Source organism: Xiphophorus hellerii, chromosome 5, assembly GCF_003331165.1.
Source record: "Xiphophorus hellerii strain 12219 chromosome 5, Xiphophorus_hellerii-4.1, whole genome shotgun sequence".
NCBI lineage: Eukaryota > Metazoa > Chordata > Actinopteri > Cyprinodontiformes > Poeciliidae > Xiphophorus > Xiphophorus hellerii.
Window position 1 is genome coordinate 2,813,856 of NC_045676.1, and position 21,511 is coordinate 2,835,366.

Sequence of the window (21,511 nt, forward strand, 5' to 3'; positions counted from 1 at the left end):
TTCAAAAAAGACAAAAGTAATAAGTAACTGCTCAGCTACATATAGTATCTTGTTTTAATAATTACTAAATATTGATGAAAAACTAATAGTTCCATTAGCAAATTATGTTACTTGTACCAAGTATAAATAAATGAAATAATCTGCCAGTGGAACCAGAACGTTTTCATCAATATTAAGAAATTATAGACTTAAAACAAGCTCCTATATCTTGCTGAAGATGTACTTGTAAGTTAGTTGTGTCTCTTTTCAACTGTACCAAAGTATTTGCACTGGAAACTGGACCAAAAATATCGGTGAGGTTTTGTGTTTTTGCAGTGTAGTAGGAGCGCTGCGGTGATCCACCAGTGGCCTTCAGCGTTTTTGTGCTGAAAAATGTTTCTTTCACGTTTAATGTTATAAACCTCAATGAAAAGTTTCTCATTGAAACAAAAAGTGAATTTTTAACAAGAAAAACAGTAATTAAAATGAGAAACTTTCACATTAAGGTATAAAAGAAAAGTTTCTTGTCAAAACAAGATATAAAACTAGTAATAATTAAAAAAAGAAATTTTCACATTAACCAGAAGTTTTCTCCCCTTAACCAGCAGCGGATCGCCTGCGCCGTTTTTCCACTGTATTTTCCGGGGGTGAGAGTTACACGCCATTAAAAGATTGCGACTTATTAATAGACATTAAAAACTCGCAGACAGAAAACAATTGGTATCGGATAATGGGAATCTGCTGTAGAGGATTTTTAAAGATCGGTAATCAGCGATCGGCTAGAAAACTGCAGTCGGTTCATTGTTGCTCTTTCACATTTTGGTGCTGAGCTGTTTTGTGATTTATAAATAGAGATCCACTGGTCAGATATTAATATCTGTATCGGTGCTGATACCGAAAGAACATTCTAGATTGGGTATCAGAGAAAATAGTGGATCGGTGCATCAGTGGTGTCTTTGGGATAAAAGTTAACACAGTGTCCAAAGTGTGGCCCACAGGCCATTTGTGGCCCTTTGATTTGTTTTCTGTGGCCCCCGACCTCAAGTCCAGAAAGGCACAAATTTGTATCTCAAAAATTGTTTGTGATTTTTTTTTGTTTATATCTTCTTAAAATGTTCAGTAAATCAGTTTTCTATCTTTAGTAAGCCTTTTTGCCTTTTTGTAAAATATTACATCCCTTGATCATATTTATTGAAGTATAACAAATTAAAAAGAATGGTGTACATTGACAAGTAGTTGGATATTAGTCTGATGCTTTATGTCTGGTTGTTATTGTCATTATTATTATTATCCAGATTTTCTTGTCTTGTTATGAGTTGGTTTATAACCATTTTGTCTGTGTAATATAATTTAATTGTTGGCTCCTTAGCCCAGTATTTTCGACAGGCATGTGAATCTTATAACATGGTTTAATTATAAATACTGATAATTATTGAGTTGTTAAATTGCGATAAGGGGTAGGATTAATTAAGTGTTCACTTCCTTTCAAACAGAAAAGTAGAGCTAATTATTTTGTTCATGGTTGTGTTTTCTCTGTCCTACTGATTGCTTCTTTTCTTGTTTGTAAAAACCTGTTTGAAATAAATAAAACAAATCAAAAGAAATGAGGGAAGAGTAAATTTTGGCTTTTGGCTCGGGGTAAAAAGTTTGGACACTAAAGAGAAGAATAGCTCCTTCCTCTTCCTGCCATCTCTCCGTTTTCTCCTCAGCAGCCTTTCACCCTTACACTTGGATAATTCCTCTCTAATCATCTCTGGCTCCTCTTCCTCTCCACCCTCATTTGCCCCGCTGCCCCCCGCCTCCCTACCCTCCGCTCACCTCATCAGACAGGGCTTCACCACCTCCATCCCCTCGGCCCCGTCCTCTCTCACTGACCCGTGCTCCCCCCAGTCACAGGGCGTTGTGTCTCTACCTGCCAGGCTCCCTGACAGCCCCGCGTCCCCCCTCCGCCCCGCCCCGCGCCCCCCGAGAGGAGACCGCCCGCCCATCCGGAACGCTGCCGTGGCAACCCTGTCGTGCACCCCCGCCCCCTCCGCCGGCCCGGTGTCGACCAGAACCGGCGTGGAGGGTTTGACGAAGTCCTTCGCTTCCCTCTCTCATCTCCACTTTCTGTCTCCGGATCTCTCATTATTATAATTTTACTCATTCTCAAAGATTTTCCTTTCTTCCTCTGACCTGACTAACACGTCTACAAGTTTTCCACTCTTGGACCCTCGATGAAACATTTTCTTCCTCTGCAAGGCGAGGCAGAGTTAGATGGAGAGGAAGTTTAATGACTGTTTTTTACAACCTGAGGACTCATGCTTGTTGTTGTTATTAGTAACAGGGTTCATGCAGGTTTCACCGACTCAAATTTAAGACTTTTTAAGACGTCTATAAATAAAACTTTAGACCCCTATCCAGGGTTGGGCATTTATTATGTCATTTATCATGATACATTTCTTGTCATGATGTGAATTTGATTCTTCGTTGTCACGATAAGTTACATTAATGATGTTTAAAAACCCCTAAATGTCATAATAAGTGAGTTTGTGGATGTAGACAGGAGCTGGGAGCATAGACCATGTTCAATTTTATTTAATAATAAATGGAAATGTACAAAAATCACCAGGAACGCAGGGAACCAGAGCAGAACAAAAACAGGAACCAGGAACGAAAAAGTAATCAGGGTATCGACGGGGATAACAGGGATTTAACTGAATAACAAACAAACCCCAAAATAACTCAGAAGAACCCAACACTAACACTAAAGATGTCGGTATTGTCAAACTTGTGATTTTAGAATTTTTCTCTAATGTTTGTTGAATAAATTTTAAAATATGATTAACAGCAGTTATTGTGTGCATTTCAGTGATAAAAATCACTTTTCTTTATGCGACTCGGGTCCTGAAGTTATTTATTACAAATGGATGTAACTATGTAGTTACCTAAAAAAGTCACTTTTCATGACTTATCACAATAAGGGCGTGCTGTGGTGGCGCAGGGGGTTAGCACGCCCCACATTTGGAGGCCTTAGACCCGCGGACGTTGCGGGTTCGACCTTTGACGCATGTCCTCCTTCAAAAATGGCGCCGGCTCAGCTGGCTGCCTGCAGACGCAGCTCCTGTCGTGTGCTGTAACTGCGAAATAATTTCCCTACTGGGATGAATAAAGTAATTCTTCTTCTTCTTCTAATAGCATCAAAAAATATTGTGATAAAACTTTAAGCCCGTATGGTGTCCACTCCTATAAATATCACAACAGAGATGTGCCACAGAAATGCTGGGGCCAAAACTTTTAAAAGTCTGGGGTCTTTCTGTGGCTTTTGGCCACAGCTTCGTGCTCTCTAGCTAACTAGCTAGGTAAAGAGCCACATGCTAGCTCATTAGTTCTACTTTGGACTTGATAAGACCCAATGGACCAAAGGCTGTTATCTCTGTGCCTTGTGGACATTTTCATTACCACACTTTTTCCTTCCACTAAACTTTCCATGATACAGCAATCTGTAAATACTCAGTGCCTTTAGTGATTACTGGGTGTTGTACTCTCTTTGTGAATGGTTCAGATTTTGTTGGACATGTGTAACATTTCTTTAGTTGATTAAAACTGAGACAGAATTTTGCATCAATCAGAATCAACAGAAATTAAAACTTTAAAATATCTCTTTGGGTTCTGAATCTCTGATTTTCACTGTTTAAATGGACGTACATAAATAAAATACATTTTAAATGAAGTTATAAGCTGTTGAGAGACACCTGTTTATAATTATGAGTCACAAAATGCAGACAATAAAGTTTTCTTACTAGTCTAAAATAAAGCATCTAAGGAAAGAAAATTCTTAAAAAAGGTGCCAACAAATGAAGGGAATCCTATGTTCATTAAAATGTTACCCGACTGTGTTCTAGCAAATAATTGCAGTTTATGACTTGAGCTGTAATGGGATCTCCTGGCCATATTATAACACTTTCTCTCATCAAAGTGAAGGTTATCTGGCGATGGTTCAACCTGTTGCTGTCAAAACGAGACGCCATCAGGTAGAGAAAACGTCTGAGCTCCCGATATGAAGTGCTTTAATTTCACATCCTGTATCTGTGCTTAAAGGGGCGGTGTTATGTGTTTTCCCAGGCACAAAGTGCCGTTTTAAAGCACGACAGAATAAAATATGTTACCTTCAGTTGCTGCATATGAAAAATTATTTTAAATGAATTTGACTTTATAATTAATGCCTTGAAATTGGGCCTCTGTCTCTTTAAGAAGCTCCTGCTCTTTCTGAAACTCCACCTCCAGGAAGTCATCCCAACATGGCTCCTCTGTTAACCTTTTAACGATGTTTCTACCAGTTTGCTCTGAGAAGTAGCTCTATAATGAGCTTAGCAGTAGGCTGCTGCTGCTAGTCTGAAGGAGCCGAATGAGGTTGCTGTGCTAGAAAGCTAGAAACTGCATCTCGGAGGAGGAGCTGCACCTCAAAGGCGGGGCTAGATCCACCCAGGTGTTTTGCTCAGCTGAATGGTTGCCATGGAGATTAAAGGATTTCTCAAACATGCATGAAAGAATCAAAGCAACACTTCATTTATGCCTTTGATGAGGAAATAACATTCTAACTTCATATAAAGCTCAAAAAAGTTGATTTTACATAATACCGCATCTTTAGGACTTTTATTTTTAAATAAGAAAGTAAGTCGTTCTGGATTTGGAGCCATTTCAGTTTAAAGTTTGGAGAAGAAAACGGTGACAAACGATGGATGTGTCAAAATTTAAATCCTTTGAAGGTTGATCACCTACAGCTGATTAACTTAATTATTCAAACACTAAACATACATTAATATGCAATAATACACATAACGAAAACTGTTTTAGCACTACTGCTAAAGGTAACATCTATGGTCTTTCTTAAAAGAAGAGGTCAACTGTACATTAAATCTTGTGGATCTTAACATAGATCCTTGCTGCCTACCAAAGAATATCCACACAACAGATTACAAAATTACAGAAATCAGGTTTTCTTCTTTACGTTGAGGCTCTGAAAACTAAACCTAAAAGCCACTGATATCAGAAAATGTTAATAAATTTAAAGCAACAAGAATCCAAACAGACATTCTGAATGTAAGGAAACACATTTCTACAAACAATGATGATGGTTTGTGTTAAGAGGGAAGCACATAATACAGCCTTTAGAGTAAATATATAAATACTGACAGCAAATATTAAGTCAAGTGACTCAGTTATAGTTTTACTTGCAGATAGCAAGAAAATTACTGTTACATAAACTATAGTTGGGTTTAAAATACTGATGATTAAAACAAAACCATCAGTTTATACAGAAAATATTGCTATGCACCTTTGTTGAATGGACTTTTACTGCAGCTGCTTGTGTTGCTTTCATGTCCCTGATCAGGTCCGCCTCTTCGTGGGCAGTCAGTTAGCATAAAGCTATTATGAGACATAAGCAATGACATCATGTGTCTGAAATGTGTCTTTGTCTATAGCAGCAAGCTTTAGTGGTATCAGCGTATCCATCTGCGGACGAAGCAGGAAGTTTACATACACAAACTGAAAGACGCACAGATTTTTCTCCCTGAAGTGAAATCAGACCAAACTTCTCTCGTTTCAGATCGGCTGGAATGAAATGCATCAATAATGAAAGCAACTTCTAACTTCGGCACATTTTCGTTTTATTTGGAGTCTCACCTGTGGATGTATTTTAAGGTCACACCTGAAAGTCACTGCTTTCTGGTTTCAGAAAAATTTCCAGATGCTTGAAGGTGAAGATTCATCTGTGTAAACAATTATATTCAAGTATGAACGTGATGGGAATGTCCAACGCTCAGGAAGGAGGCGGGTTCTGGTCCGAAACGTGCAGACTGACCGCAGAGCAAAAGCCAGAGTCGTCGTGAAAATGCTGCTGAAGCTGGTAAGACAGAGTCGTTATCCACAGTGAAACATGGACTGAAAGGCCAATCAGTGAGGAAGAAGCCAATTCAGCAAAAAGAAACACGAGAAGAAAAAATGACACAGGAACAAAGAGCTTCATTTGTGGAGATATTTCATGTAGTTTGAGGAAACTAAAGAGGAACCGCTTGGACACAAAAACCATCGTTAACGACGACCAGGACGAAGAATGGCGGTGGCAGCATCATGCTCTGGGCTGTTTTACTGCAGGAGGAACTGATGAACTTCATAAAATATCACAAGGAAAGAACATTATGTGGAAATTTTGAAGGCAGGAAGTAAAATATTGGGCACAGATCCGTTTTCCAGATGGAAAATAACCCTAAGTAAACAGTTAAAGTGGTTCTAAATATGCAGTCAGTTTACAGAGTGGCTTTGTGACAAAGTGGTTCAGTTTGTGTTCACCACTTGTCCCTTATTCTTATTTCTGATACATTTACTTTCTGTAGCTGGTCATAATGCTTAAATTTAAACATTAGTTTGCAAATTTGCTTCACTTGTTATCCCGGGTTTGTTTGTGTTAGCATTATGTTGCAGTTTCCATATATTTATATGTTTAGTTTAAAGCTACTACTTCTGGACTATTGGTTGAACTTGTTTATTTTGTTTCAGAGTATATTCATGGTAATTTTACTCACCATTGTTTGTCCCTTGCAGATCTGCAGCAGGGCAGGAGTACGGGACGGGACGGGCCGGCCCAGTATTTCCTGCTTAAATGTCTGGATGATGTCACTGATTACCTTGCTGGGTTCTACCAATTAGAGGGTTTTCTTTGTAGTATTGCTTTGTTTGCTTTTCTTTAAAGTAACTTTTGAGTTATCTTGTATTACAGGGTTTATTTTGCAGACTATTTCATTGTGTTGATGAGTTTGTAAATTAGATTAATAATATTATTCTTGTTTCTGTGTAGACTTTGTTTTTTTCCTGTTTAATTGCAGATCGGTCCACTCATGTGCAGGTGTGTTGCCAATTGGCTATAAAAACTGTTTTTGGAAGCTCGAGGGGAGAGGATGGTTGTCAGAGAGTTATGAAGCAAATAAAATTCGTCGGAAGACTCTGGAACTGGTGCTGTTTGTTTTCGTTCACCTTGTGGCTCCTTGACCACACTATCTTACAGGCTTCAGGACAACAGAATCACAAAGTCCTGACCTCAGTCTGATGGGGAAGTTTTGGCTAAACCTGACAGAGCGAGGCGGCCTACAAATCCGACCCAGTTCCACCGGTACTGGACCAGAACTCCAGCTAACTGTTGAGAGAAGCTTCTGGAGGGAAGCCCAAAATGACCCGAGTCATAAAGGCGACACTACCAAATACTGAGGAAGTGTATGTAAACTTCTGAATCTGAAGACATTAATAAATACAGATTGGACATAATTCTGTCATTATTGTTAAATTAGCAAATAGAATAATGGTGGTGATTCTAACTCACCTAAAACAAGAGAAGTTTGCCCTGATTTAATGTCAGAAAAATAGAAGAAAACATCAGATTTATCTTTTCATTAAGTGTATGTAAACTTATGGATTCTTATGGTTGAAATATGATCAACCTAAAATCGGAAGGCATTAAAAAAAGACTAGTAGTTGTCTCGGGTTAGTATCACAGGAGGCTAACATCCAGACATAATAATCTGAAATTAATTATTTCTGTCAAATAAATCAAAAGACCAAAAGTAAAACAGCTTTCAGACAGTAAGCAGACGTCGTCCTTTGGTTCGACTGCGTGAGCGCATTTTTTTCCCAACAAGTCATCTGCGTGGGCATCTGCTGCGCAGCGCTGCAGCAAAGTTATGGGAATCACGCTTTCTCCTCATTAACCTTTGTGAGCAACAGGGAAGTCCACGGCTGTTTGTGTCATAAAAATAAAAAAATAACTTCAATGACCTCAGAGCAGCTCAGATGCAGGCCAGAAGGGCTGCGAAGCATCTGACTCCCCCCAGAAAACAAATGCTGAGCTAAGAGGGACATGTGGGTTACATTAGCAAGGAGTCTTTATTTATGGCACACACATGACAAGGAACATAACCGCTAACACAACGACAAACACACAAACACTCCCAAATAAATGTCACACAAATCATCCTGTGGCAGTGAAAACCGTAAAGCACAAGTTTGGGTAAACTTTCTCATTAAATCTCTACGCTTTATCTCGAAGAGCTGCGTCCGTAGAAAGAAAAATCAGAGCGTTTTCTGTCTGTTCCTGGTCACACAACAACGAAACAAACGGAGAAGAAACGATTAGGATCCCGCCATCAGGTTTCAATTACACGGAAAAGGCGGGGAGGGTTAAGTGAACATCAAGTCATATTAAACTACAATAGGAGGCCAATGGCATTGTGGGACTTTGATGAAAGCTCTCGTGCATTAACACACACTCTCACATGTGGCCAACGTACATTATTTAATTATCACAAGCATGGCCAAAGCGCTGACTTCCCGCTCCAGCTTAACCACTTCCACCCAGAACAAGAACCTGTGAGTCGGAAAACATGGATGGGAGAGAAAAAAAAAAATGTCACGTCTACATCTGGAGTTAACAGAGTCCATACAAACCCAGCTGTGTGTGAGTACTGCTGCAGATTAGTCCGTGTTGCATCATTTTATTACGTTGTACCAGGATGCAATAAAAATAAAAAATCATCCACAGAACCTCGCAGAAGTATCCGCACCACAAATTTAAAAATATGTTTTTCATCCCAGTTTCATGTGACAAAGTAGTGAAGAACGGTGGAAGAAAAACTTTGGTTTTCAAAGAAAAAAAATCTGAAAAGTGTGGCGTGCATTTATATTCAATCCACTGCAGAACCAACTTCCAGTTAGATTCCAGCTGAAAATCTTTTGGAGAGATCTGCTGGACAGATACTCAGTCTGGACTTTGATTAGGCCATTCTAACACATGAATTTGCTTTAATCCTATACATTTCAAGGTACTCCAAGTAAACATGAGCTCAAAGTGTTACACACACGATTAGCTTACCAAATTATTGTGTTTAAAAATAATAATGGATGAGTGGGTTAGGACCGGGTCACTCAAAAAAAGAAAGAAAAGCCGAATTTACCGGTGGAAAGAAAACAAGGAGCATTTATACGATCAGAAGAATTCATGTCTGCAGAAATACTTTTCAGTTTCTCAGGGTGAATTGCAGAAGTTTTGTTTCTATTACAATAGCTTGCAGTTCTACTCGTACCAAAAAGTGGTTTATTCAATAATAAAGAAACTAATATTTTAATTTCAGGCTGTATGTACTAAGATGTTGTGTTAATGTGAGGTAAATTTCAAGCTAGTGCCTGAAAAAGTTTAAGAAACACTGATCTAGAGAAACTCATTCAGACATTTATCTTTAGTCGCACTGATTACTGCTTAAAAGAAAAATCAATCAGATCCAGAACGCTGCTGCTGGTGTTCTCACTAAAACCAGAACAATGGAGCAGATACATATTTTTAGGGGTGTCAGTTTAAGGGGGTTGAATATAATTTCAAGCCATGCTTTCAGATTTTTAAAAAGTGATGCACTACTTTGTCTGAAATCCCAGGTTGAGTTTGGTGGTTTTAATGTGACAGAATGTCAACGTTTCAGCGGTTTGAACACATCTCAGCTGCAATCTTCCACGTCTCAGACTTTCTTTCCTTTCTGTCACCTGTCTCTGCACATTCAATCACCCCCAGAGAAGCAGAGAAATGGCCTCCATATTCCCACAGGCGAGACATAAAGAGCCGCGAATGGATGGATGTCAGGTGGCAGGGGGAGTGGGGGACGAAACCAGCGGCTAAATTATTGAGTGACACTTTGCTTTGAGACGCACAAACACACTCATAAAACAGGAAAGTGAAGGCATTAGAACGGTTAGCCTCCTGAATGCACCCGACAACTCGAGTACACGCTAACCGGCGTCAACGCCGTCCGACCGGGCCGAGGCTGTTAAAACTTTTACGCCGCCGCTCAAAGGGACGCAGCGGCTCCTTAGAGGCCGTCTGTGGGTGAGTGGCCCTGTCATCGCCGCTAATAAATAAGTAAATACATGAGTGGAGTGGCTGAGCTCTGTGCCTCACTGGGAGTTTTCCCCTCGTAAAGGCTCAGTAAATTGGTGCCCACACCTGTGCGTGTGTGTGCCTGAGCGTCCGGAGGGAGGAAGAGCTTCGGTTTTGCCACCGTTTTCCAAGCTTGAATGTGCCAAAGTGGGATTTTGTTCACTTAAGTTAATTCAGGTCTTGATTGTCCGTGACAAGGCTGAAGCTCACTGGGTGGGCTCGGGCCTAATTCAGTACATAGGAGACAGGATGACGGGCGACTTCCCACCGTACCGTCTGAGACTCGTTAAGGTCTGATCAGAGAGACACTCACAGCCAAACAGATTCCTACCCTGCTGCAAGAGCAAAGAGCTGCAGAAAACACGAGATTATCCGACACAAAACTGTCAGCGAATCACAACTAAAGACAAAACTGACTAACTTCCGGTTTGCAACCTTCAAATAAAATATCTAAAGACGTAAACAGAATTTAAGTCATGCTGCAGAGAAAAATGTCATCTGTTTTTTAGTGATAGGGCTGCAACAATTAATCGGATTAATCGTGATGAGTCAGTATTTGAAATAATCGTCAACTAAATTATCGTTAACTGAAATATACAGAATCAAAAAGGATCTTTTTGATTGAAAGAACAACATACTTAAAGCAGTAACTAAGCTAAAACTGTACTATAAATATGTATAACTATACAGTTTGCATTTAAGATGCAGGAAAAAACCTTTAATTTCTTTTTTTTCTTTGCAGGACTAAAGTGGTAGTTTTAACTTCACCTGTTTAGAAGGATTTTTTTTTAGCTGCAGATAAAAATAGCCAAGCGTTCACTAAAGGAATGCTGTAATTGCATTTTAGGCAATAAAATGTTAATTTTGTCATTTAAAAAAGGAATTACAAAATGCAATGTTTGTTCCTGATTTTCTCAACTGGCGACTATATAATGTCCTTATGACTTTTTATTTTCATCTTTTCATGATGTAAACAACACACTTTGAACGGCCTTGTTGCTGAAATGTGCTATACAAATAATCCTGAATTTGAAATTGGAATAAATGCCTATAAATGTGAAAATATGACTAATTTACTGTGTGCAGTTTAATGATATAAACCACTTTTCTTTAAGTAACTGATGTCCAAAAGAAACATGTGTCATGCAGTCATAGTTATAACCTAAAAAGAAGTAATAGTTCTTTTAATCACTTTTATCATTATTTCAATAGTAGCACAAAGTATTGTGATAAAACTTTAAGTTCATTTCGCCCACTGCTACATAATATCATGAATTAAACATGAAAAACAGAAAGAAAAGGTTGATAATCGACTCCTCTGGTCATAGACTGAAGTCCTCCATGGTTCTGACAGGAGAATTGACCAGACACTAACCAAACGCCTGTGAGCTTTTTAAATGTTTGGATGTGTCGGCTTTACGGCGCGCATTCCTGCTGCTGTATGTGTGTTTTCTCATTGTAAAGCCTGCTAATTGCAGCTGAGACTCCGTTAATTAACACAAAGAGAGGTCTCTGGTGAACGCACGGGCTCTGTGAGTGTGTCACGAGTTTTCATCCAGCTGAGCTGTGGGACACAGCGGCCTAATCAAAGCCTTTTAAGTCCTGCCATGCTCACACTGGAGGATTCACCGAAGACACACTTTAGTCGTGGAAAACGAGACAAGCGAGAATCAAGCCGGTCGAAAGCAAAACATAGAAGAGAATACAGAGAAATCTCTTGAAAACCAATAAATCAGACAGTAAATGTGCAACATTTAAGTTGCTCAGACGTAAACATGGCGGCGTTGGAATGGTTGTTTACATTTGATGCACTGAAGGAATGACTCAATGTGCCTCAATGTCTCCGTCTTCCCTTTGTCCGCCCCACCATCTTCCTTCGCTCTCTTTTTTTGTTTTGGGTTGGAGGGGGGATAACTTTCTCCCTTTTTATTATTCCTGCCAATTTGGACAGAAGCCCTGGTCAAAGACAGATTACACCGAGTCGCGTATCAAACCTAATCAATCTTCAGCCCCCGGAAGGCATCACTCTCCCAATGAATAATTACCTCAATCCAGTTACGAGCGGCCGCTGCCAGAATGTTGCCATCACACACCCATCTCTTCAGCTCTGGAACCCTTGGCTGATTAACCGCTGAACTTTGAGGGGAGAAGTTTGCGATAGTGTGTGTCCGCTTCGTAGGGAAGCGGGAAAGATGAATGGTTCGGTCGCAGCAAATGCGACTGTTTTCATAAAGAAACTCGATCTACTTTAGGTTCAACTGGAACCTGCAGGGAGAGAAGTGGAGGCAGAAGGGACAAAGGTTTGGGTTTTAGGGCCGTCAATGCGTTAAGGCATGCGATTACTCGGAAAGGTTTGATCCGTTTATATGGCATAATTCAGTTTAATCCAATTACCAATTTTAACCTGAAAGTAAGGAAGAGGATTAGGGCCACTGAGAAAAAAATAAATCTGACTTTAATCTCTGAATTCTGGTTAAAGAATTCACACTTTTTTCTAAGAATTTTTAAAATATCAGATTTTTTTTCTCAGCTTTCTGACTTTTATTTCAGAATTCAGATTTGTGTCATTTTGATTTTTAATCTCATAAATCTGAGATTAAAAAATTCTGACTTTTTTTCCCCAGAATTTTAAGATGGAAGAATTCTGACTTTTTCTAAAAATCAGAATAAGAACTAGGAGAATTTTTAAAAATATCTGAACTTTTCTCTCAGATTTTTGACTTTAATCTCAGAATTCTGACTGAATCTTATTTAAGACTTAGATTTTTTCCAGAATTCTGAGAAAAGTCAGAATTCAGTTTTTGTAATGAGATTAAAGAATGTCTGAATTCTCAGATCAAATAATTCTCTTACCAGAATTCTGACTTTTTTCCTCAGAATTTTGATTTTAATCCCAAAATTCTAGTTTATGTCAGTCTGTTACATAAAAATCCAAATAAATAAATAATTTGTTCTTAGCATATAAAGTTTACTACAAAACTATTATTTCCTTTCCTTATCATAGGATTTGTAAATCTGCACTTTATCCACAGTGAAAACCGCCACAAAATCATTTGGTAGATTTCAGATTTGGTACTGTGTTAGTCTGATGGTGCATAAACAACTAAAAAAATATTTTGTTTGTGGCTCTAATGTGGACGTAGAAAGGATCAAGTTAATGTTTTTTTTTCATTCGGGAATCGTGTCGAAGACCAAAAACAATTTGACTTTTTTCTTTTTTCGGTAACTCCATGTTGCATTGAATGAACTCTGCAGCAAAGACATAAGTAACGGGAGATGAGGATGATTAAAAGGAAAGGGATGGGATGTCGGGTGAGAGAGTCTGAGAGGAATAAATGATGAATGAGGAAATCATCATGTTGGTGAGCGCGCTGCTACCAGCGGATAGTCACACGCTGTCAGTCAGTCACTCAGCCAGCGATACGTGATGTATGAGACGTTTCATCAGGAGCCTTTCTTCCTCGATGCATGAGAGGAAGAGCTGAGGGTGGAGGAAGAGTAAAACGGAGGCGTGTGTAACTGCAGGGCAGCTGTATTGAGCGGAGGAGGGTGTCATTTAGAAAGTGGCTGGCTCAGCAGCGGCCATTAGCAGCACTGTGACACAGTGGACCATCGAGCAAACCGACAGCGGGAGGAAACGGGCCGAACTGACAGCAGCGTCACCATGGAGTTCAGCTGGAGCTCCAGGAGCTTCGCTGCTAATTAAATGTGTCATTTAAGGCCATAATTATCAGTCATTTTGTCTAAATACATCACAAAGTGCAGAAAGTGCCTTTTTTTTAATGCTATAAAACCAATCTGGCTTCATGTGGAAAAGTATAGACCTCTCTTATTAAATCATAACCACAGTATTTGTAAATAACTAGATAAACAGAACGCAAAAATATCTCTAAACAAATGGCCAAATATAAAGGAATTTAAATATAGATTAGAAATAAAGTTGATGTGGAAAGAGGACTAAAAGTAAAAGAACTAAAGTCAAAACCTAGAGGACCTACAGTAGAGAGTTACTGGGCAAAATGAGCGAGTGTCAAATGAAAAACTCCCTCCGAACAGCTGCAACAAAACGACTTATCCTACAAAAGACGTGTCACTGATCCCCAAGACCAGTGGTGGGCACACGTTTGCTAATTACCTAATGTACTAACAATGAGCAAATTTTTCAGTGAGCGCTTTAGCATTTGTTTGAATTTTGAAAACGTTGTGTGCACATAGCTTCCAAATAAAATACAAAATCTGTGTTGAAGTTTTGGCCGTCGACTGCTTAAAAAAAATCATAAAGTAGTGAGATGCTGTCCAGGGTGAACCCCGCCTCTCGCCCAAAATGTCTCGCTGGAGACCAGCACCCCTGCCGACCCCGCTAGGGACAAGGATGTACAGAAAATGGATGGACGGATAGTTAGATGTGTTGGGCCATTACCGCTAACGCGCTAATAGAGTAGCTAATTTTTCTGTAAGGACTTTAGCGCTTTTGCTAACTTTTGAAACGTTTATTGCACTTAGCTTTTAAATAAAGTTCAACATCAGTGTTGAAGTTTTGGTTTTCAACTTAAGAATTTGTCAAGCAGTTAGATATTTTCATTTATGCTCTTATTTTGAAGTGTGTGAAGACTGTATACAGCAGTTCTGTTTCCTCTCATTCGCTCTTCTTCCCTCCAATAACTTTATTTCAAAGAAAAAACATCAGGAACAAAATAAAACAGACTGTGGAAAACAGAAATACAATGTCTAAGGGTATTATAAAACACGTAAATTATGTCAAAATTAAACTTAGTCTTTTAAGGGCAAATGAAATTTGTATAGTTGGTACTTTAGCATTAGCTTCTGTTGGTGTAGTGCTTTAGCGTTAGCAGAACTAATGTTTACAATTAGTGCTTTAGGGTTAGCACAACTAACTTTTTAGTTAGCAAAACTAAATATTTGGTGAAGTGAAAAGATGAACCTGTTTTTTGAAAGCTGTGTATCCCGTTGATCTGACAGGAAGCTAACACAGGACCATCATACTGATGGTCAAACATGGTGACAGCAGTGTGATGGTTTGGATCTCCTTGGCTTCTTCAGATTTAGGATGGGACCTTGAATTTTGCTCTCAAACTAAACATTCTGCAGGAGAACATCCAGCCACCATTTTGTGACCTTAGCCGTAAGCGCACTTAGCTTACCCAGCTGGACGATGATCCGAATAAACCAGCAAGGCTTCAGAGTGGCTTAGTCATACTTTGGGTTTAAATCTAATAGAAATGTTGTGGCATGACTTTAAATTATTCATGTTCATAAAAATCTTCTAAAAACACTTCTGCAAAGAAGATTGAGCAAAAATTCCTTCACAGCAATGCAAAAACGACTCATTACCAGTTATCACAAACATCTGATGGCAGTTCTTGGCACAACCAGATATTATGTTTAGGGGCAAATTACTTTTTCACATGGGGCCAGGTGGGCTTGGACAGCTTTTTTCCCTGAAGAAATGAAATCATTATTTGAAAACTTCATATTTGCTCCACTTTTCTTTAAATTTCTTTAAATTGATGATCTGAAAGCTTTTTCCACAGCACTGCAGTGAGACTGGAAATTTGTTCTTTGCTAAACCTGAAACTGACCAAACAGTGAACTATGAAGGGAAATGTTTGACCCAATCATTGTTTTAAGTAAGTAGTAGCTTTTACTTCAATTAAAGCGGTTTACTGTTTCTATTGTTGTCTTCTGTCCTTTCAAAACTTTGAATGTTTATTGATTTTATCTCTACAGAAACTTGTCACAGCTGTTGTTGTTTAAAAGTGCTCTAACTATTGAAACTATTGAGCAAAACTTTTTAGCAACCAATAATTTTGTTTACCTTCCACTGGGACACCTGATCTTAATTGATTTTTGTTTTTATTTGCTATTTTTACACACATTTTCTGATGATTGTGCAGCATGTTCTGGAGTAGGGAAAAATGGACAAATGGTTGGCAAAAGTGACTCAAAACTATTGCACAAAACTGAATCATTTACTCCCACTTCTATCACATACCTATGATTATTTCCATATGTGGCAACTTAAAAATATCCTTTATGCTAGTCTTATGAAATTCAACTAATATTTATACTGTTATCAGTAATCTGATATTTTAATCCAGGGAAGCCTCTCATAAGTTTATGCTGAAAGACCAGATACATAACCCTGGAATAATAAAGCTGTTCCAGTGCCGTAAACTATCCAGTGTCCCACCGCAAATAACCGATTTTAAACAAACCGGGATAGAAAGAGAGACAAAGACATAACTGAGAATTACTGAGCCTGTGAAATTCCTTAGACAGCAGAACTAACAGTGAAGGTTAAACACTCCAGAGTCTGAGTGTTGGCAGACACAAAACACCGCCACTAAATGGCATGAGTGAGACCTTTCAACCAATCACGCGTCTTCGCTTGGCTTCCAGAGCCAATCGAGGCCCGGGTCTCATCAGACGACGACAGAAAACGATCAAATCAGGTTTTCTCTCCTGTGTGCAGAGAGCAACGAGGCACCGTTTATTTCAATCAAACGGAAAAGACAAGGAAGCAGAATCAGCAAAACATAACAATAAACAACCAATGAATTACACTGGAAATTAAACAACCATGTAGCAAAACAATAACTGGAGACACAAAAAGTTGGGAGAAAATGCCAGTTGGTTGTTCAAGAATAGTTGAATAAATTTTTTGAAAATGTTATCGTCTGTTGAATATTCATTATCCAATTCATGTATACATAATCACAATATTTTGATCTTTCTGAATTCTGCACCTAAAAATGAACCAAAGTATGAAAAAATTAAAACTACTAGAACAACTGATAAAATGTAAACTAAAACTAAACAATAACTAATAATCACTTGTAAAAACTAGCAACAAACTAACTAAAACTAACTGAATTAGACAAAGAGTCACAATGTAATAAAACTGTCCTATAATGAAAAACTCAAAACTGTTACACCTGCTTTATGTTAGTTTTATCTTATTTCTAGTATTTTAAGACATTTGCACTAGAAACTAAACCAGAGTTACTTGGTAAGATTTTGTGTTTTTGCAGTGTTGTAGGAAAAGCACACATTAAGCTAACTTTTTTTCCGTTTCCTTTAACTTTCCCACAGCCCCTCTTGCCTGAAAGTGCGTTACCGGGGACAGTGCGGTCCTATTGGAGCGACAGGAATTCACAAACAGAGGGGGCAAACCAAGGTTACCGAGATGGAGGGCCCAGGCACGCTCCCAAACGACTCAGGCGGCGTTGCGGCCAGCGCAATCTGGGGTCCTTCTGCTGACTCGCCACGCTAGGACTCATGTGAAGGGAATGCGAGGCCGTGTCGCGGTCCAAGTTCTGGAGGAGTGTGGAGAGAGAGACAAACTGTTTGAGGAGGACGGGGGTCGGCGTGCGCGCCGAAGGAACCCGACGAGTAAACTCTGGCTGCCATCATTCGTCAGTCACTTCTTTGTGTTGGAACGGGCCGCCGCGCCACACCCCGCGCTACTCCGGCGCAGGCCAAGTCTTCCTCCACTCCAACGGGGAGAGACATTAGGAAAAGAATAATGGCTATGGACGGCAGCTGCCAATTTAGTCTGAACTTATTTATCTCATTTAGAGTCCGTTTGGAGGGATATACACATGGCAGCTTCTCAGTTCCCACAAACAGAGGAGGAGAGACGGCTGGCGAGGTAGACGACGTTCCCTCATTGAGTTTTCCTTGACCGTAAAGAGAGAAGGGGGGGGTAGAGTTCTGCCAAACCCCAAAAATTGCAGTCCTGTCACCACTGGCTGCCAACTTTTAACTTTTTAAACTATTAAACAAAGAGGCACATGTGCAGAACAGCACTTAATGTAAAGAACGACAGCTCATATCCAACCCATACCCATGACATGACCCCCCCTCATAAAAACACATCACATTTACTCTAATTAGTTCTGGTATTTCCAGGGCTTGTTTGCACAAATTGGAAATGTGTGATTGGAATTAAAATACAGCATTGAAAGGGGGTTCACCGTATCCCTCTGTCAGCGCTCATACGAAAACAATTTGGTGCAGCAGGGAGAAAAAACACAAAGAAGAAGAAAAGAAAGGTAGTAAAACAGACAGACGGAAACAGAAAGAGGAAGAAAAGGGGGAGGGAGGTGCATTCCGCTTGGCCCAAAGTGAGAGGCTCGGTGGGTGTCTGAGGGCTCTTGCTGCCAGTAATTGCTTCCATATAGGATTGGTCCATGGTCACACTCACTCACTCACACAAGGAGACAGGGAGCCATGCAATAGTATTCATACCGGCACAAAACCCAATGCAAACTAATAATTGATTTCCTTTAGAAATCAATTATCAATTATCAGGCCCGAAATCTGGGTGTAACCTTCAGAGCCACATTAAGATGGTTACAAAGTCGGCCTTCTATCGCCTGAAGAACATTTCCAGGATTAGAGGACTGATGTCTCAGCGAGATCTAGGGAAACTCATCCATGGACAGAGGTGGCAGAGTATCCAACAACTGTACTCAAGAATAGTGCTACTTCAATAAAGTAAAAAGTAGCAAGAAATTACTCAAGTAGGAGTAAAAAAAAGTATTTGGCAAGTATTCTACTGAAATACTGAGTAACTGATCAAATTATCAATCACTTAATATTTAAAAATTACATAATCAAGAAGACAAAAATATAAAGTTAAGTCGAAGTTTTGATTTTTTTAAGGACCAAAATTACAATAATTAATAAAAATAACAAAATCAGACAATTTTTTCCAAATCAGTTTCTTTCAATAAGAAACTGATGAAACTTTAACAAAAACTGCAGGTGTGTCTGTATCTGCAGAATGTTTTGATATTCAGTGAGTAGAAAATCTAGAAATTTCACTAAAGAGTAGAAATACTTCATAATAGAATTACTCATGAAAAAGTAAAAAGTACAGCATAGTAAAAATACTCCTTAAAGTAAAGTTACTCAAGTAAATGTAACTAGTTACTAAGCAACTCTATTCATGCATTTTATCTTTAGTCGCATTGATCAAATCAATCCTCCAGCTGCAGCTGATCCAGAGCGCTGCAGCTGGTGGTCTGACTAAAACCAGGAAGGTAGAGCACATCACCCACTTCTACAGTCTTTCCACTGGCTGCGTGGAGCTCAGAGAACAGACTTTAAAATACAATTCTAGTTTATAAACCACTGAACGGTTTGGCACCACAATACATTAAAGATCCTGTTGTATCAACCTTCCAGAACTCTCAGGTCTTCTGGTTCTGCTCTGCATCCCCAGAACCAGAACCAAACATGGAGAATCAGCATTCAGCTTCTGCTCACCACAAATCTGGAACAAACTTTCAGAAAACTATAAAACAGCTGAAACACTGAGTTCTTTTAAATCTAGACTAAATGAAAACAGCTGTTTAAAGTTGATTTATAAACATAATAACTGGAACATCGACCAACATTTTGATGAGTAACGGTGGCACTTGAAAAAACCTAATGCTTACTGTCTTTTATAACGATTTATTATGTAAAGCACTTTGTTGCTGAAATGTGGAATAAAAAACAAACAAAAAATGCTTTAGCATTAGCGTAACTGATGTTTATAATTAGAATAATGAATAATTTCTGGACTTTAACGCTCTGGCAGGAGTGAAATGAGGCAAAGGTTCACAGGGTTGCCCCTTCATTTAGCAACTTTTAAATGTTTTAACTCGTGAATCCTCTTCCTCACTGTAAAACGATGGACTCCATAAGGTGCTAACAAATAATAGAATGTTATAATGTTCTGTTTATCTGAGTTTTATCTTTGGTATTTTCAAAGACCAGGTGAGAGAAATGAAAACGGTTTTGTGTGGAAACCCTCGTGCACAGCAGCTGGGTTTCATTTCTTTTGTCATGAAACTATTTTTCTGAAACGTGGATGTTTCTACATGCGGTTTTCAGTCATGCTTTTTGATGTCTTTATTTTTTCTACAGTCATGACTTCCTGTACTTTTGCCCTTGATTCGGTGTAATCAGTTGAAATAACAACGTCTTTTCAGGGCAGCTCAGTATTTATGTTTTGGCCATTTGAACACAGTAATAAGTGTACAGATTACTCATACAGTTTGGAAACACTTTGTATTTATTGGACCTGAAGAACACAATAAGACTGTGCTTGCAAAGGGAAATGGGATGAAATTGTCTTATTAATTATACATATACTGTATATTTTTGTTGATTTCTGTGATTTTTATGGAGCCAAACTTAAAATTGTATCATATTATCTAATTGTTTTGCTCCAGATTATTTGTATTTTTTTGTATCGCAGTGCCACTTACACATTCATATGCTGTGGTTCTTTTTGAGTAAATCAATGCCATAATGTTTCATAACTGCTTCTGTATTTGTTTATAGTAAAAGTAAATCAATGTGGATCTCAGAAAGTGTGGCATTGGTGAATTTGCCAAACAAAAAAAAGAAAAAAAAAAGTTTGGATTCTTATTTATTTTTTCAATTTTCAAAGTGAGATTATACTTTTGCAATACCAGATTAATTTATTTTGAGGCTTGTTTGCCCACAAGGGGTGTCAATGATGTGCAAGGAACTTTATAAAAATATAAAGCAACACTTTAAACTTGTTGCTTTATACCTTGTGTAACACAAGGTTACACTTTTGTGTAACGAAAAAGTGTAACCTTGTGTGTTGGTTAGTAGTATCAGAACTTTAATCTTTAAAGATCTAATAATTTATTAAATGCTAAAATTAAACACTTTTTCTCATTTTATCATTTTTGAGCAGCATTTTGCAACATAGAGCTCAGTATAAATACAAACTATCATTATGTATGCATCCTGTATATCTGCATTATGACCATGCGTGGCTCTCATCGTATTATTTCCATCTTTTCCCAGAGACACATGCGCGCCCACAGACAGTCATGATTAATAGAAGTGGGATTTAAAAAGACTGCAACAGTCATCCTCTGCTCCGCTGCCAAAAGAAAACATTCAGCAGTCAACATATGGAGACACACATGGCTGAGCTACACTGAACCCCCGTGCACTAGCCTCCCATGTCATGAAAAAAGTAAATAAATAAAGAGAATCTCTTCACTTTAATGCAGACATGTCATAAATTGGCTAATACTTAAAGACGGAGAAATGCAGAGAGTGATGCTGCACTGAAAAAAGAAAACAGGTGATCCAACTTAAATGTACTGCATTCAATTTGACCTATTGTGCTACTTCCTACGGGCGACACAAAACATGTTCATTACATTTTTTGCATAAAATAGTTTAGTTCTTAGATAATGAGGTTTCTGTCTGCTCAGTTTTGTCTGTTTTGAGCTGTTTTAGGGCGTCTTTGTCACTTTAAATCACAATAAGCTGATGCTGGCCACGCCCCCAACTCAACGTTTACACTCGGCTGCAAACAGATGTGCAGTTATACAGCTATACATCTTCGAAAAGCAAAAGTGGAGCCTCCTGCACAACAACAAGAACGCAGCAAGTGGTTTCTGGATGGTAAGTCGACAACAAAACAGTTGTCTTTTCTAGCAGCCATTGTACATACAGAGGTAAAACCAGCTGACTGAGTTCCAAACGTGCTGGAGCTTGTTGCTCGGTTGCTAG

The 21,511-nt window shown here is 38.8% G+C and overlaps 1 protein-coding gene and 1 long non-coding RNA gene across 3 annotated transcripts in view; both read right to left on the bottom strand.

Annotated features, from left to right (window-relative positions):
- bnc2 (basonuclin zinc finger protein 2) overlaps positions 1-21,511 on the bottom strand; it is a 232,953-nt gene that overhangs the window by 151,079 nt on the left and 60,363 nt on the right. The window lies entirely within an intron of this gene.
- LOC116719547 (uncharacterized) lies at positions 8,760-21,458 on the bottom strand. The gene is made up of 4 exons (XR_004339213.1): positions 21,338-21,458; positions 16,292-16,298; positions 10,910-10,915; positions 8,760-8,772 (listed from the first exon to the last, which is right to left on the bottom strand). It is a non-coding gene; the product is annotated as an uncharacterized LOC116719547 (long non-coding RNA).